The 14506-nt window shown below is 44.0% G+C and overlaps 1 protein-coding gene across 3 annotated transcripts in view; it reads right to left on the bottom strand.

Moving 5' to 3' along the window:
* The window catches only part of PTPN14 (protein tyrosine phosphatase non-receptor type 14), a 158283-nt gene that overhangs the window by 86695 nt on the left and 57082 nt on the right, over window positions 1–14506 (bottom strand). The window lies entirely within an intron of this gene.

Genomic DNA, 14506 nt, shown 5'->3' on the forward strand with positions numbered 1-14506 from the left:
ATGTTCCTGGTAGATTGAAAGCCAGGGGCGTAGCTAGACCTATATTGGCCCCATAGCAAAATATCCACGGGGCCCACATAGGTCTGGCTGTGCCCCCCTCCCCAGCCGCATTACTCACTTCCTGAGCCCGGCGCTCAATCTCCCTACTCCCCTCTAGAGATGGCGACTGCTCCCAAGGTTCCCGGCAGGCATTTTATACAGTGCGCCCCCTGCGCGACTGCATAACGCGACATTGTGATGTAGCAGTGTCAAACTGTGTAATGCCGCTGAGCAGAGCTGCGGAAGGCAAATCTGCTTGGCCTGGCTAGTCCACAGCAGCCATCATGGGGCGGAGTGCAGACTCTCCCACCCCTAGAAATGGCCCTGGGTGCATGGGGTGGAGTTCCCAGGAGGTGATGCGGGCCCCATAGCAACTACATCCCATGCACCTATGGTAAAGCCTATATGCTTGTGAATAATGGCTAAACAGGTAACTTCATAACATAACGTAGAATATTAAAAAAAAAAGCCTACGAGAGTAAATTTGCACAACACGGACTACACAGTAATCACTTATAACGCAGCGCCCCCTGCAGCCCATACAGTATAGCGTCCAAAGAAATACCCAGCCTGTAGCTGTTGCTATGCTCCAACACGAGGGAGGTCAGACAGAAGTACAAGAACCTTCTCACGACGACAGCCAGAACCACACAAGTCTGAGAGCCCGAATATCAACTTCCCCAGCCTGTGTTAGCGGTAGCTCTGTATCCAATAGCAACATCCTAACAAGTAATTCTGTCAGGTGTGGGGTAATAATACGTTTAGTGTGGACGTGTTGATGGAATTTCATGGGATGCAGAGTGAAGCTGCGAGTACACACTATACAGTACATTGCTCCATCGCAGATGGGAACGCTATATCGTACACGTTATAATCTCCATCCGTCGCTCATCGCATCGTACCATCTGCTGTCCAGCATATCAGATGGGACGATGCAATGAATGACGCGGTGTACGTACGTGCAGCGTCTAACAGTACATTGTGCCGTCAACTGAAGGATCGTGCAGTGTGTACAGCGCACGCAATGTATCGTTACATCACATCGTTGGGTCGCAGTGTCAACGAGTTTTAACATTTGTTGTGTAAGATAATGGCGCCCCAGCCTTTCAGCGCCTAATTGTCATCTGCTTGAAATTTGATAGTGATGAGCTGATTGGCTGGAGCACAATTTATCATGCACAGGGAGTTTTAATACTCGTTATGCAGGATAAAACTCGTTGATAAATGAGGCCCCTTAATTCTTTCACACAGCACAGAGCTGCTGCAAGTCCATGCCGGTAATGGCGGTGTAACCAAGCACGTGCGTAGGAGAGTGCAGCCATATAGACGGGTACATAGGGGCAAATATCCACTGCTTTCTATAATTGGTTAAGTACAGTCGACTTACATTCACAATTACAGCAGAGCCCGAGTGTCTTCTAATTGTAATTAGTGTAATCCAAGATACATTTTGACACTTGATTAATGAGTGTTAGTGCATTCAGGACATCAGAGGGAATGGGAAATGTATCAGGCAATCGATTGTAAGTGTTACATATATTTGCAGAGTGGTCACTCCCTGCAGCTTGCGTGAATATGGTCCAGACGCGCAGCAGCTGATCACCCGGGTGTGTAGGCGTGAGCCTCCTAATGAGCTTACATTGTGCTGCAAACGGCGTCGCACTGATCCTGCTCGCTAATCACAGAACCACAATTCAGGAAAGATCTGTCACTTACCTTCTACACGAGCATTAGTACATTGTATGATTTATGAGACAGGGGTTCCTTGCTTCCTTCAATAAATAAACTTAAGAGGACGTTTAACAGAACCAAGTTTAAGTTGTAAATGAATATATTGTACATGGCTGCTGAACACATGGATGTTGGGGAAAAGACGATATTTGTATCATAATCACCAGCAGTAAGATGCTTAACATGGTTTTATTGCGTTCATGTGTCTGGATATAGACAGTGTAACCCAGCAGTGCAAACATCTTACGCCGAATGATACCGTATATCATCAGACAAACTTGTGATTTTGTGTTATCATTTCTAAGTTTGTGTTTGTATTATTAGATACATATTCGCACATGCAGGCCCCCGTATTCACTGCTGCGTACGGAAAGATCTATGTGCAGGTAAAATACCTTCTCTAGAAAACAATAACAGCATTAGGGCGCTAGAGCGCAAAATGTGCCCTGCGCAGCAATGTCTCTAACGTACTCTATATATTTCGCAATTATGAATACAGGATGAGTCTCCAAGGTGCAGTACAAATGTTGCACATATGTAAATATAATTTTAAGAAACTGCTCCCTACTGACACCTACAGGATAACAGCCGGTACTGCACGCCTTTAAAAAAAAAAATCACAGGATAAATTAAAGCCTTTTTATGCACCGCACAGGCTTATCAACACGACCAGTTCAGTTCTCTTCCACATTGGTCAGTTCAGTTCACTTCGTTATACTCAGAGAGACTTTTCTATATAAGAATATATAGTGAAACTAAAATTTTACCAGTGACACTTTACATGAAATTTCTTTATAGAAGGAGCTTGTCGGCTAATATTTCTAAACCTTTTTCTGTTGTTCTACTATAAACCGGTCAGTTGCTGTAGAAATGCGATCATTTGTCTGTGGTAAATCGGCCCCCCGCGTTAGTGCCACTGCCATTCTCAGAGACGCCACTATCGGTTTTAGCCCAAAGCATGAAAAAAAAGAAAAGAACAGTAGGATGATGACATCATTATAGCGAGACATCAGAGAGCGGAGCCTGGAGAGAGAACAGTCGGAGCACACACTTTCTGAATTGGCTTAAAAACGTACATAAGTATTGTAAAGCGTCAGCGACTGAATACGCCGGTAGGAGGATAGGGATTGGTCAGGAAGGGACTGAACGTGGCCGCTGGTTTAATGGCCTCAGCTCCTGTCCGATCTGGTGCTGGATTAAGTTACTTATTCCATCTTGGTAATATCTACAAATGGGATTTGCTAAAGAGGGTGACCTGTCCCAAACTTGACAACCGTTTTATCCAATCATATAGGGGGATAATCATCACAATCCGCATCTATGACGCCGATATCTCACACTATCAAGGCAGTTCATAAACCATCGGGTTTGCGCACATCTCTGTATTATGGTGCGTACACACGGGACGATTAGAAATGCTCGATATGAACGATAACGATATCGATCATATCATTATCATTGTGCATTTTTAGGTCACTTCCAACCCACCAACAACCTGCGATGTGCGGGCACGTGTGGACGATAGCGATATCGTCCATCGCCTGTGCATGCAGGCCAACCTAGTCAATATCGACCAGTTTACTATAGGGATCCGCGATCATCAATCGCAGGTCATTAGCCGTTGTTGGTAGGTTGGTGGAGTGCTGGATGATCGATATCGACCATCCAGCACGCCCGGGAGATCGTTCAGGGATATCGTTATCGCTGACGGTCGTCCCGTGTGTATGCACCATTAGGCCCCATGTCACTACTGACCATGCTCCTTGTAAGAACCAACCAATCCACACACTCTATTTATGTGAAGAGAATCTGCCCCTAGGTACCAGTCACTGATTGGCGATAGACAAGCGCCTCCCTCCGAATATAAATACCAGCGGCAGAGACTAAGTAGGAAGATATATTTAACTTTTCTGTTATTTCAGGGATATCACAAACCTCTTGAAAGAATGCGCACACACATCGAAGGGGCATGGGCATGCATCATATGGGCGGCATGCCCAGCGCTGGCCTGTCTCTGTACTGTATTCACAGCTGCTCTAGGAAGGTTGGGAGGTATGGTACTATTCAGCTCCTCAATACAGTATACCATTATATAAAATACCAGCATACAGTATACCATTATACAAAATACCCACATACAGTACACCAGCAAACAGTACACCATTATACAAAATACCAGCATACAGTATACCATTATACAAAATACCAGCATACCGTACACCAGCATACCGTACACCATTATACAAAATACCAGCATACCATTATACAAAATACCAGCATACCAGCATACAGTACACCAGCATACAGTACACCATTATACAAAATACCCACATACAGTATACCATTATACAAAATACCAGCATACCGTACACCAGCATACCGTACACCAGCATACCGTACACCATTATACAAAATACCAGCATACCATTATACAAAATACCAGCATACCAGCATACAGTACACCAGCATACAGTACACCATTATACAAAATACCCACATACAGTACACCATCATACAGTACACCAGCATACAGTATACCATTATACAAAATACCCACATACAGTACACCAGCATACAGTACACCAGCATACAAAATACCAGCATACAAAATACCAGCATACAAAATACCAGCATACAAAATACCAGCATACAGTTTACAAAATACCAGCATACAGTATACCATTATACAAAATACCAGCATACAGTACACCAGCATACAGTACACCAGCATACAGTACACCAGCATACAGTACACCAGCATACAGTACACCAGCATACAGTACACCAGCATACAGTACACCAGCATACAGTACACCAGCATACAGTACACCAGCATACAGTACACCAGCATACAGTACACCATTATACAAAATACCCACATACAGTACACCATCATACAGTACACCAGCATACAGTATACCATTATACAAAATACCCACATACAGTACACCAGCATACAGTATACCATTATACAAAATACCAGCATACAGTATACCATTATACAGTACACCATTATACAGTACACCATTATACAGTACACCATTATACAGTACACCAGCATACAGTACACCAGCATACAGTACACCAGCATACAGTACACCAGCATACAGTACACCAGCATACAGTACACCAGCATACAGTACACCAGCATACAGTACACCATTATACAAAATACCCACATACAGTACACCATCATACAGTACACCAGCATACAGTATACCATTATACAAAATACCCACATACAGTACACCAGCATACAGTAGACCAGCATACAGTATACCATTATACAAAATACCAGCATACAGTACACCATCATACAGTACACCAGCATACAGTATACCATTATACAAAATACCCACATACAGTACACCAGCATACAGTACACCAGCATACAGTATACCATTATACAAAATACCCACATACAGTACACCAGCATACAGTACACCAGCATACAGTATACCATTATACAAAATAGCCACATACAGTACACCAGCATACAGTACACCAGCATACAAAATACCAGCATACAAAATACCAGCATACAAAATACCAGCATATAAAATACAAAACACCAGCATACAGTATACCATTATACAAAATACCAGCATACAGTACACCAGCATACAGTATACCATTATACAAAATACCAGCATACCAGCATACAGTACACCAGCATACAAAATACCAGCACACAGTACACCAGCATACAGTACACCAGCATACAAAATACCAGCACACAGTACACCAGCATACAGTACACCATTATACAAAATACCCTCATACAGTACACCAGCATACAGTATACCATTATACAAAATACCCACACACAGTACACCAGCATACAGTAGACCAGCATACAGTATACCATTATACAAAATACCAGCATACAGTATACCATTATACAAAATACCCACATACAGTACACCAGCATACAGTATACCATTATACAAAATACCAGCATACAGTATACCAGCATACAAAATACCAGCATACAGTACACCATTATACAAAATACCCACATACAGTACACCATCATACAGTACACCAGCATACAGTACACCAGCATACAGTATACCATTATACAAAATACCCACATACAGTACACCAGCATACAGTACACCAGCATACAGTACACCAGCATACAGTATACAAAACACCAGCATGTATACCAGCATACAGTATACCAGAACACAAAATACCAGCATACAGTATACCAGAACACAAAATACCAGCATACAAAATACCAGCATACAGTATACCAGAATACAAAATACCAGTATACCAGTATACCAAAATACCAGTATACCAGAATGCAAATTACCAGCATACAGTGTACCAGAATACAAAATACCAGTATACCAAAATACAAAATACCAGTATACCAAAATAACAGCATAGACTATACCAGAATACAAAATACCAGTATACCAGAATGCAAATTACCAGCATACAGTGTACCAAAATACCAGTATACCAAAATACCAGCATACCAAAATACCAGTATACAGTATAGCAAAATACCAGTATACCAGAATGCAAATTACCAGCATACAGTGTACCAAAATACAAAATACCAGTATACCAAAATACCAGTATACAGTATAGCAAAATACCAGTATACCAAAATACCAGTATACCAAAATACCAGTATACAGTATACCAAAATACCAGTATACCAAAATACCAGCATAGACTATACCAGAATGCAAATTACCAGCATACAGTGTACCAAAATACAAAATACCAGTATACCAAAATACCAGTATACAGTATAGCAAAATACCAGTATACCAAAATACCAGTATACCAAAATACCAGTATACAGTATACCAAAATACCAGTATACCAAAATACCAGCATAGACTATACCAGAATGCAAATTACCAGCATACAGTATACCAAAATACCAGCATACCAGTATACCAAAATACCAGTATACCAAAATACCAGTATACAGTATACCAAAATACCAGCATAGACTATACCAGAATGCAAATTACCAGCATACAGTGTACCAAAATACCAGCATACCAGTATAGCAAAATACCAGCATACAGTATAGCAAAATACCAGCATACAGTATAGCAAATTACCAGCATACAGTGTAGCAAAATACCAGCATACAGTATAGCAAAATACCAGCATACCAGTATAGCAAAATACCAGCATACAGTATAGCAAATTACCAGCATACAGTATAGCAAAATACCAGCATACAGTATAGCAAATTACCAGCATACAGTATAGCAAATTACCAGCATACAGTATAGCAAAATACCAGCATACAGTATAGCAAACTACCAGCATACAGTATAGCAAAATACCAGCATAGCAAATTACCAGCATACAGTATAGCAAATTACCAGCATACAGTATAGCAAAATACCAGCATACAGTATAGCAAATTACCAGCATACAGTATAGCAAATTACCAGCATACAGTATAGCAAAATACCAGCATACAGTGTAGCAAAATACCAGCATACAGTATAGCAAATTACCAGCATACAGTATAGCAAATTACCAGCATACAGTATAGCAAACTACCAGTATACAGTATAGCAAACTACCAGCATACAGTATAGCAAATTACCAGCATACAGTATAGCAAACTACCAGCATACAGTATAGCAAACTACAAAATACCAGAATTCAATACAAAATGTTAAAAAGTGACTTTTCTTGCGAGTGAATGCTCTGAGCACCTCTGATTGTACTTTAGGAGTAAAAAGGTCTGTGAAGTATATACTGAAAAGAGAAAAACAAACAGAATCCACATTATAATGATTCTAATGAAGTTTATTGGGTTTGGGTATGGGATCCCGGCTGTCAGAATCCCAACACTAAAGGTCAGTCTCCTACCGCTAACCCTTACCCCCTGGGGCTAACCCTAACCTCCCCCTCCCCTAAACCTATGCCTCTCCCCTTAGTGCCTAACCCCCGATACTTACCTTCGGGATTCCGGCGTCGGTAATTAGACCGTCGGCATCCCATATAGCGGGCTACTGACTACATTCCGGCTATTGTCACGCTGAACAAGTATTAGTCCCCACAGGACTTAGTCTCCTAGAAGGAACACTGGGTATATTGGGGATAGAGACGCAAAGCTCTGAACGCAGAGGTCACGGAAAGTCTGAACTAAAATAAGAAACAAAATAACAGTTTGGCCTTTGTTTGCTATTCTCCACTTTTACTGACCCACCCAGCAACCGTTCAGTCATTGTCTGCAGATTAGGGTCTATTTCTGCCGCATGTAACACAGAGGAAACAATATATCACGCTCTATTCTGTAACACAGCTGCAGCAGCGAAGCCGAGTATGATAAGAACCCGCACTACGGGGACACACAACTAACAAGTGAAAGCGGTGTGGGTGTATAAATATTACATATATATATATATATATATTACATACATACATATATACACACACACACAAGCGAGCGCTATATGTATGTACAGTATAGCGCTGAGTCTGGAATATAAATTGTACACTACTATTTGCTGTGTAATAGACTCCATATTAGTACCTGTACACTAGAGTATTCTTACCCTGCAATAAGGGATAAAAAAAAAGATTATATATACAGAGGGTAAAATAAGTATTGAACACATCCAACATTATTCTCAGTAAATATATGTAATGGGGCTATTGTAATGACATTGTCACCAAATGTCACTTACATCCCATGTAATCCTCACATGCAATGAAATCTCACCATAGATGTCCATAAATTAAGTTATGTGTAATAATGTGAGATGACCCAGGGATAAAGTATTGAACACGATTACTGAAATGTATTTAATACTTCGTACAAAAGCCTTTGTTGGTAATGACAGCTTCAAGACGCCTCCTGTATGGAGAACTAGTCGCACGCATCGCTTAGGGGGGATTTTGCGCCATTCTTCCACACAAACCGTCTCCAAATCTTGGAGGTTCCGTGGTCTCTTCTATGATCTCTGATCTTTAGTTCTTTCAATAGATTTTCAATTGGATACAAGTCAGGTGATTGGCTGTGATTGGCTGTGATTGGCTGGGCCGTTCTAGCAGCTTTATTTCTCTCTCTGACACCAGGTGAGAGTGTCCTTGGCTGTGTGTTTGGGATCATTGTCTTGCTGACATGTCCGCCCTCGTTTCATCTTCAGTATCCTGGTAGATGGCAGCAGATTTGGCTCGCTACATTTTTCCATTCATCCTCCTTCAAGTCATATGAATTATGCCATTACCGTATGCTGAAAAAAAGCCCCACACCATGATGTTCCCACCTCCAAACTTCATTGTTGGTATGGGGTATGGGGTGATGTGCAGTGTAATTTCTCCTCCAAACACGGTGTATTATGGCATCCAAAGAGTTACATTTTGGTCTCATCTGACCAGACAATATTCTCCCTGTATTTCACAGGCTTGTCCAAATGTTGTGCAGCAAACTTTAAACAAGCTTCAACATGCTTTTTCTTCAGCAATGGAGTCTTGCGTGGTGAGCGTGTATACAGGCCATGCCGGTTGAGTGCATTACTTATTGTTTTCTTTGAAACAATTGTACCTGCTAATTCCAGGTTTATCTGAAGCTCTCCAGAAGGGGTCCTTGGCTCTTTGACAACTCTTCTGATAATTATTTTCACTGTTCTGTCAGAAATCTTGCGAGGAGCACCTTGTCGTGGCCGGTTTATGGTGAAATTATGTTCTTTCCACTTCCGGATTATGGCCCAAACAGTGCTCACTGGAACATTCAGAAGTTTAGAATCCTTCTGTAACCAATGCCATCAGTATGTTTTGCAACACTACGGTTGCAAAGGTCTTGAGAGAGCTCTTTGCTTTTACCCATCATGAGATGTTTCTTGCGTGACACCTTGGTAATGAGACACCTTTTTATAGGCCATCATTGGGACTAAACCAGTTTATATTCATTTGCACTGAGAAGGGGCAGGATTACTTTCTAATTACTGATAGATTTCGGCTGGTGTCTTGGCTTTCCATGCCTTTTTGCACCTCCCTTCCTTCATGTGTTCAAAAGTTTTTCTCTGTGTCATTTCACATTATTACACAAAACTTAATTTATGGACGTCTATGGTGAGATTTCTTTGCATGTGTGGATTACATGGGTTGTTGCTGACATTTCGTGAAAATTTTGTTACAATAGCCCCATTACACATATATTTACTGAGAAAAATGTTGATGTGTTCATTACTTATTTTAGTGTATAATATATATATATTTTATTTTCGATTTCGATTTATTTTCGATTCAAAACACGGTCTCCCATCATTTATACTGAATCGTATCTTGCGTTTAATCTCATACATCTCATTTATATCTGAGAATGCCACCACCAAACACCAAAGAGAAAATGTCAGCTGATAGTAAAGGGAAAGTCATTACACAATTAAAGAACAGTAAAGAGAACAGCGAGACTGTGTTATGCCCAACGTGCAGCGCCGCGCTTGCCTTCGGTCACGGCGTGAGGTCTGACATTACGTCCACATTATATCACAGAAACACAAACTTCCGTGGACGGATTCTTTACCTTCCGGGATAGTGACCAGATTTTTTACACCTGTCAGAGTGGATAATGAGTCTCCTACTCTCAAACCAAAAATGAAAGCGAGGGATCATCATCATCTGTTCTACATCATATTGTCATTTTTAAAAATAAGAATTCTTTATATGTTCAATAGACACATTTATTTGAATGAAAATGCATTTAGTCAGGATAAATAGTGAATTTAAATTTGTCCAAACACCAAATGCTATGTGCAGCCTGTATTGTGCCTTCACAGCAATATAATTCCTATATTGCGGGGTTTATGTAATAGGGTGCGGTGCAGTTTGGCTGTGCTGATGGGATGCAGTTTTTTTATTTTTAAAATATAGTAACCCTATCCCAATCCGGCAGTCACTGTCTGTTTGATTAGAAGCACCTCCCTCCCAACATGACTGCTATGAGAAAGGCACAGTAGCAAGGTGGTAAGTATATACACTCCAGTCACCTCATTTATATTATTCCGCTCAGTGATACACAGCCTTTGATAGAGATATATATTATTGTAAAACAGAGGCTTTATATTCTCTTTAACTTCCAATGATTCCATTGGCCACAGGTTGTTGTAGCCACACCCACGTCCGCCACAGTTACCAGGATATAATAAGTTTATGTATATAGCGCTTTTCTCCTCAAGGTGCTTTACAGATCGTATGATCAGAATACAGAGGGTTCAGTTTTACATGAAATACAGAAACTAGGACTATAATACAAAGGTGCGGCAGCCATTTGGTGTCATCTGTTGCAAGGATTATTCATCCTACCTACGAAGGATCCGGGTAAGGCAGCCATTTTAGGTGCACTACATCGGTTTACACTGTGCAGAATAGACAATGCCTGGAATTGATTTATAATGGGGGGGGGGAGATAAAAACAGAAATCATCCTGGCAACATCATCAGAACCATGCACTGTTAGTGAGGCAGCCATGTTGGGTGCACTACATCAGTTAGAATGTGCGATAAGCGGTACATGGGAAGACTACGTACAAGGATTAAAATGACCAGTGACTAGCGAGATGCCCACTGCATTAATAGTAACATGGGTTGTTCTTCCTGCCCTTGAAAGTACAAGGCAGCCATCTAGGAAGCACTACATAGGTTACAGGGGGCAGAATGAGCAATCAATAGAAGTATAACATGCAAAGGGAAATTACAGTGAAAAAAGAAAGAACAGTAGGTTCAAGTGGGCGGAGATACTGGGTAAGTGGGATTGGGAAGTAGGGGGACCGGGGAAAGCAGGGAGTCCATGATGAGGCAGTTAGGGGAGGGATGGTAGAGTAGGGAGTCCATGATGAGGCAGTTAGGGGAGGGATGGTAGAGTAGGGAGTCCATGATGAGGCAGTTAGGGGAGGGATGGAAGAGTAGGGAGTCCATGATGAGGCATAGGGGAGGATGGTAGAGTAGGGAGTCCATGATGCGGCAGTTAGGGGACATTGAAGGGATGGTAGAGTAGAGAGTCCATGATGCGGCAGTCATTAGAGGGATGGTAGAGTAGGGAGTCCATGATGAGGCAGTCGGGGGAGGATGGTAGAGTAGGGAGTCCATGATGAGGCAGTCAGGGGAGGATGGTAAAGTAGGGAGTCCGTGATAAGGCAGTCAGGGGAGGATGGTAGAGTAGGGAGTCCATGATGCGGCAGTAGGGGGAGGATGGTAGAGTAGGGAGTCCATGAGGAGGCAGTTAGGGGAGGATGGTAGAGTAGGGAGTCCATGATGCGGCAGTTAGGGGACATTGAAGGGATGGTAGAGTAGAGAGTCCATGATGCGGCAGTCATTAGAGGGATGGTAGAGTAGGGAGTCCATGATGAGGCAGTCGGGGGTGGATGGAAGAGTAGGGAGTCCATGAGGAGGCAGTCAGGGGAGGATGGTAAAGTAGGGAGTCCGTGATAAGGCAGTCAGGGGAGGATGGTAGAGTAGGGAGTCCATGATGCGGCAGTAGGGGGAGGATGGTAGAGTAGGGAGTCCATGAGGAGGCAGTTAGGGGAGGATGGTAGAGTAGGGAGTCCATGATGCGGCAGTTAGGGGACATTGAAGGGATGGTAGAGTAGAGAGTCCATGATGCGGCAGTCATTAGAGGGATGATAGAGTAGGGAGTCCATGATGAGGCAGTCGGGGGTGGATGGAAGAGTAGGGAGTCCATGAGGAGGCAGTCAGGGGAGGATGGTAGAGTAGGGAGTCCATGATGAGGCAGTCGGGGGAGGATGGTAGAGTAGGGAGTCCATGAGGAGGCAGTTAGGGGAGGATGGTAGAGTAGAGAGTCCATGATGAGGCAGTCAGGGGAGGATGGTAAAGTAGGGAGTCCGTGATGAGGCAGTCAGGGGAGGATGGTAAAGTAGGGAGTCCATGATAAGGCAGTCAGGGGAGGATGGTAGAGTAGGGAGTCCATGATGCGGCAGTAGGGGGAGGATGGTAAGTAGGGAGTCCATGATGAGGCAGTCAGGGGAGGATGGTAGAGTAGGGAGTCCATGATATTGCAATCAGTGGAGGATGATAGAGTAGGGAGTCAATGATGAGGCAGTCAGGGGAGAATGGTAGAGTAGGGAGTCCATGATGCGGCAGTCAGGGGACAGGGGAGGGATGGTAGAGTAGGGAGTCCATGATGCGGCAGTCAGGGGAGGATGGTAGAGTAGGGAGTCCATGATATTGCAATCAGTGGAGGATGGTAGAGTAGGGGGTCCATGGTAAGGCAGTCAGGGGACAGGGGAGAGAAGGTAGAGTAGGGAGTCCATGATGAAGCAGTCAGGGGACAGGGGAGGGATGGTAGAGTAGGGAGTCCATGATGAGGCAGTCAGTGAAGGATGGTAGTGCAGAGAGTCCATGATGAGGCAGTCTGGGACAGGGGAATGATGGTAGAGTAGAGAGTCCATGATGTGGCAGTCAGGGGACAGGGGAGGGATGGTAGAGTAGGGAGTCCATGATGAGGCAGTCAGTGGAGGATGGTAGTGCAGAGAGTCCATGATGAGGCAGTCTGGGACAGGGGAATGATGGTAGAGTAGAGAGTCCATGATGTGGCAGTCAGGGGACAGGGGAGGGATGGTAGAGTAGGGAGTCCATGATGAGGCAGTCAGTGGAGGATGGTAGTGCAGAGAGTCCATGATGAGGCAGTCAGAGGACAGGGGAATGATGGTAGAGTAGAGAGTCCATGATGTGGCAGTCAGGGGACAGGGGAGGATGGTAGAGTAGGGAGTCCATGATATTGCAATCAGTGGAGGATGGTAGAGTAGGGAGTCCATGGTAAGGCAGTCAGGGGACAGGGGAGAGAAGGTAGAGTAGGGAGTCCATGATGAGGCAGTCAGGGGAATGATGGTAGAGTAGAGAGTCCATGATGTGGCAGTCAGGGGACAGGGGAGGGATGGTAGAGTAGGGAGTCCATGATGCGGAAGTCAAGGGAGGGATGGTAGAGTAGGGAGTCCATGATGAGGCAGTCAGGGGACGATGGTAGAGTAGGGAGTCCATGATGCGGCAGTCAGGGGACGGGGGAGGGATGGTAGAGTAGGGAGTCCATGATGAGGCAGTCAGGGGACAGGGGAGGGGTGGTGGAGTAGGGAGTCCATGACGAAGCAGTAAGGGGACAGGGAAGGGATAGTAGTGTAAAGAGTCCATGATGCGGCAGTGAGGGGACAGGGGAGGGATGGTAGAGTAGGGAGTCCATGATGAGGCAGTCAGGGGAGAGACGGTAGAGAAGGGAGTCTATGATGCAGCAGTCAGGGGACAGGGGAGGAATAGTAGAGAGTCCATGATGCGGCAGTCAGGGGACAGGGGAGGGATGGTAGAGTAGGGAGTCCATGATGCGGCAGTCAGGGGACAGGGGAGGGATGGTAGAGTAGGGAGTCCATGATGCGGCAGTCAGGGGAGGATGGTAGAGTAGGGAGTCCATGATATTGCAATCAGTGGAGGATGGTAGAGTAGGGGGTCCATGGTAAGGCAGTCAGGGGAGAGAAGGTAGAGTAGGGAGTCCAGGATGAAGCAGTCAGGGGACAGGGGAGGGATGGTAGAGTAGGGAGTCCATGATGAGGCAGTCAGTGAAGGATGGTAGTGCAGAGAGTCCATGATGAGGCAGTCTGGGACAGGGGAATGATGGTAGAGTAGAGAGTCCATGATGTGGCAGTCAGGGGACAGGGGAGGGATGGTAGAGTAGGGAGTCCATGATGAGGCAGTCAGTGGAGGATGGTAGTGCAGAGAGTCCATGATGAGGCAGT

This window comes from Taudactylus pleione, unplaced genomic scaffold (assembly GCF_031769625.1).
Source record: "Taudactylus pleione unplaced genomic scaffold, aTauple2 ptg000261l, whole genome shotgun sequence".
Lineage (NCBI taxonomy): Eukaryota > Metazoa > Chordata > Amphibia > Anura > Myobatrachidae > Taudactylus > Taudactylus pleione.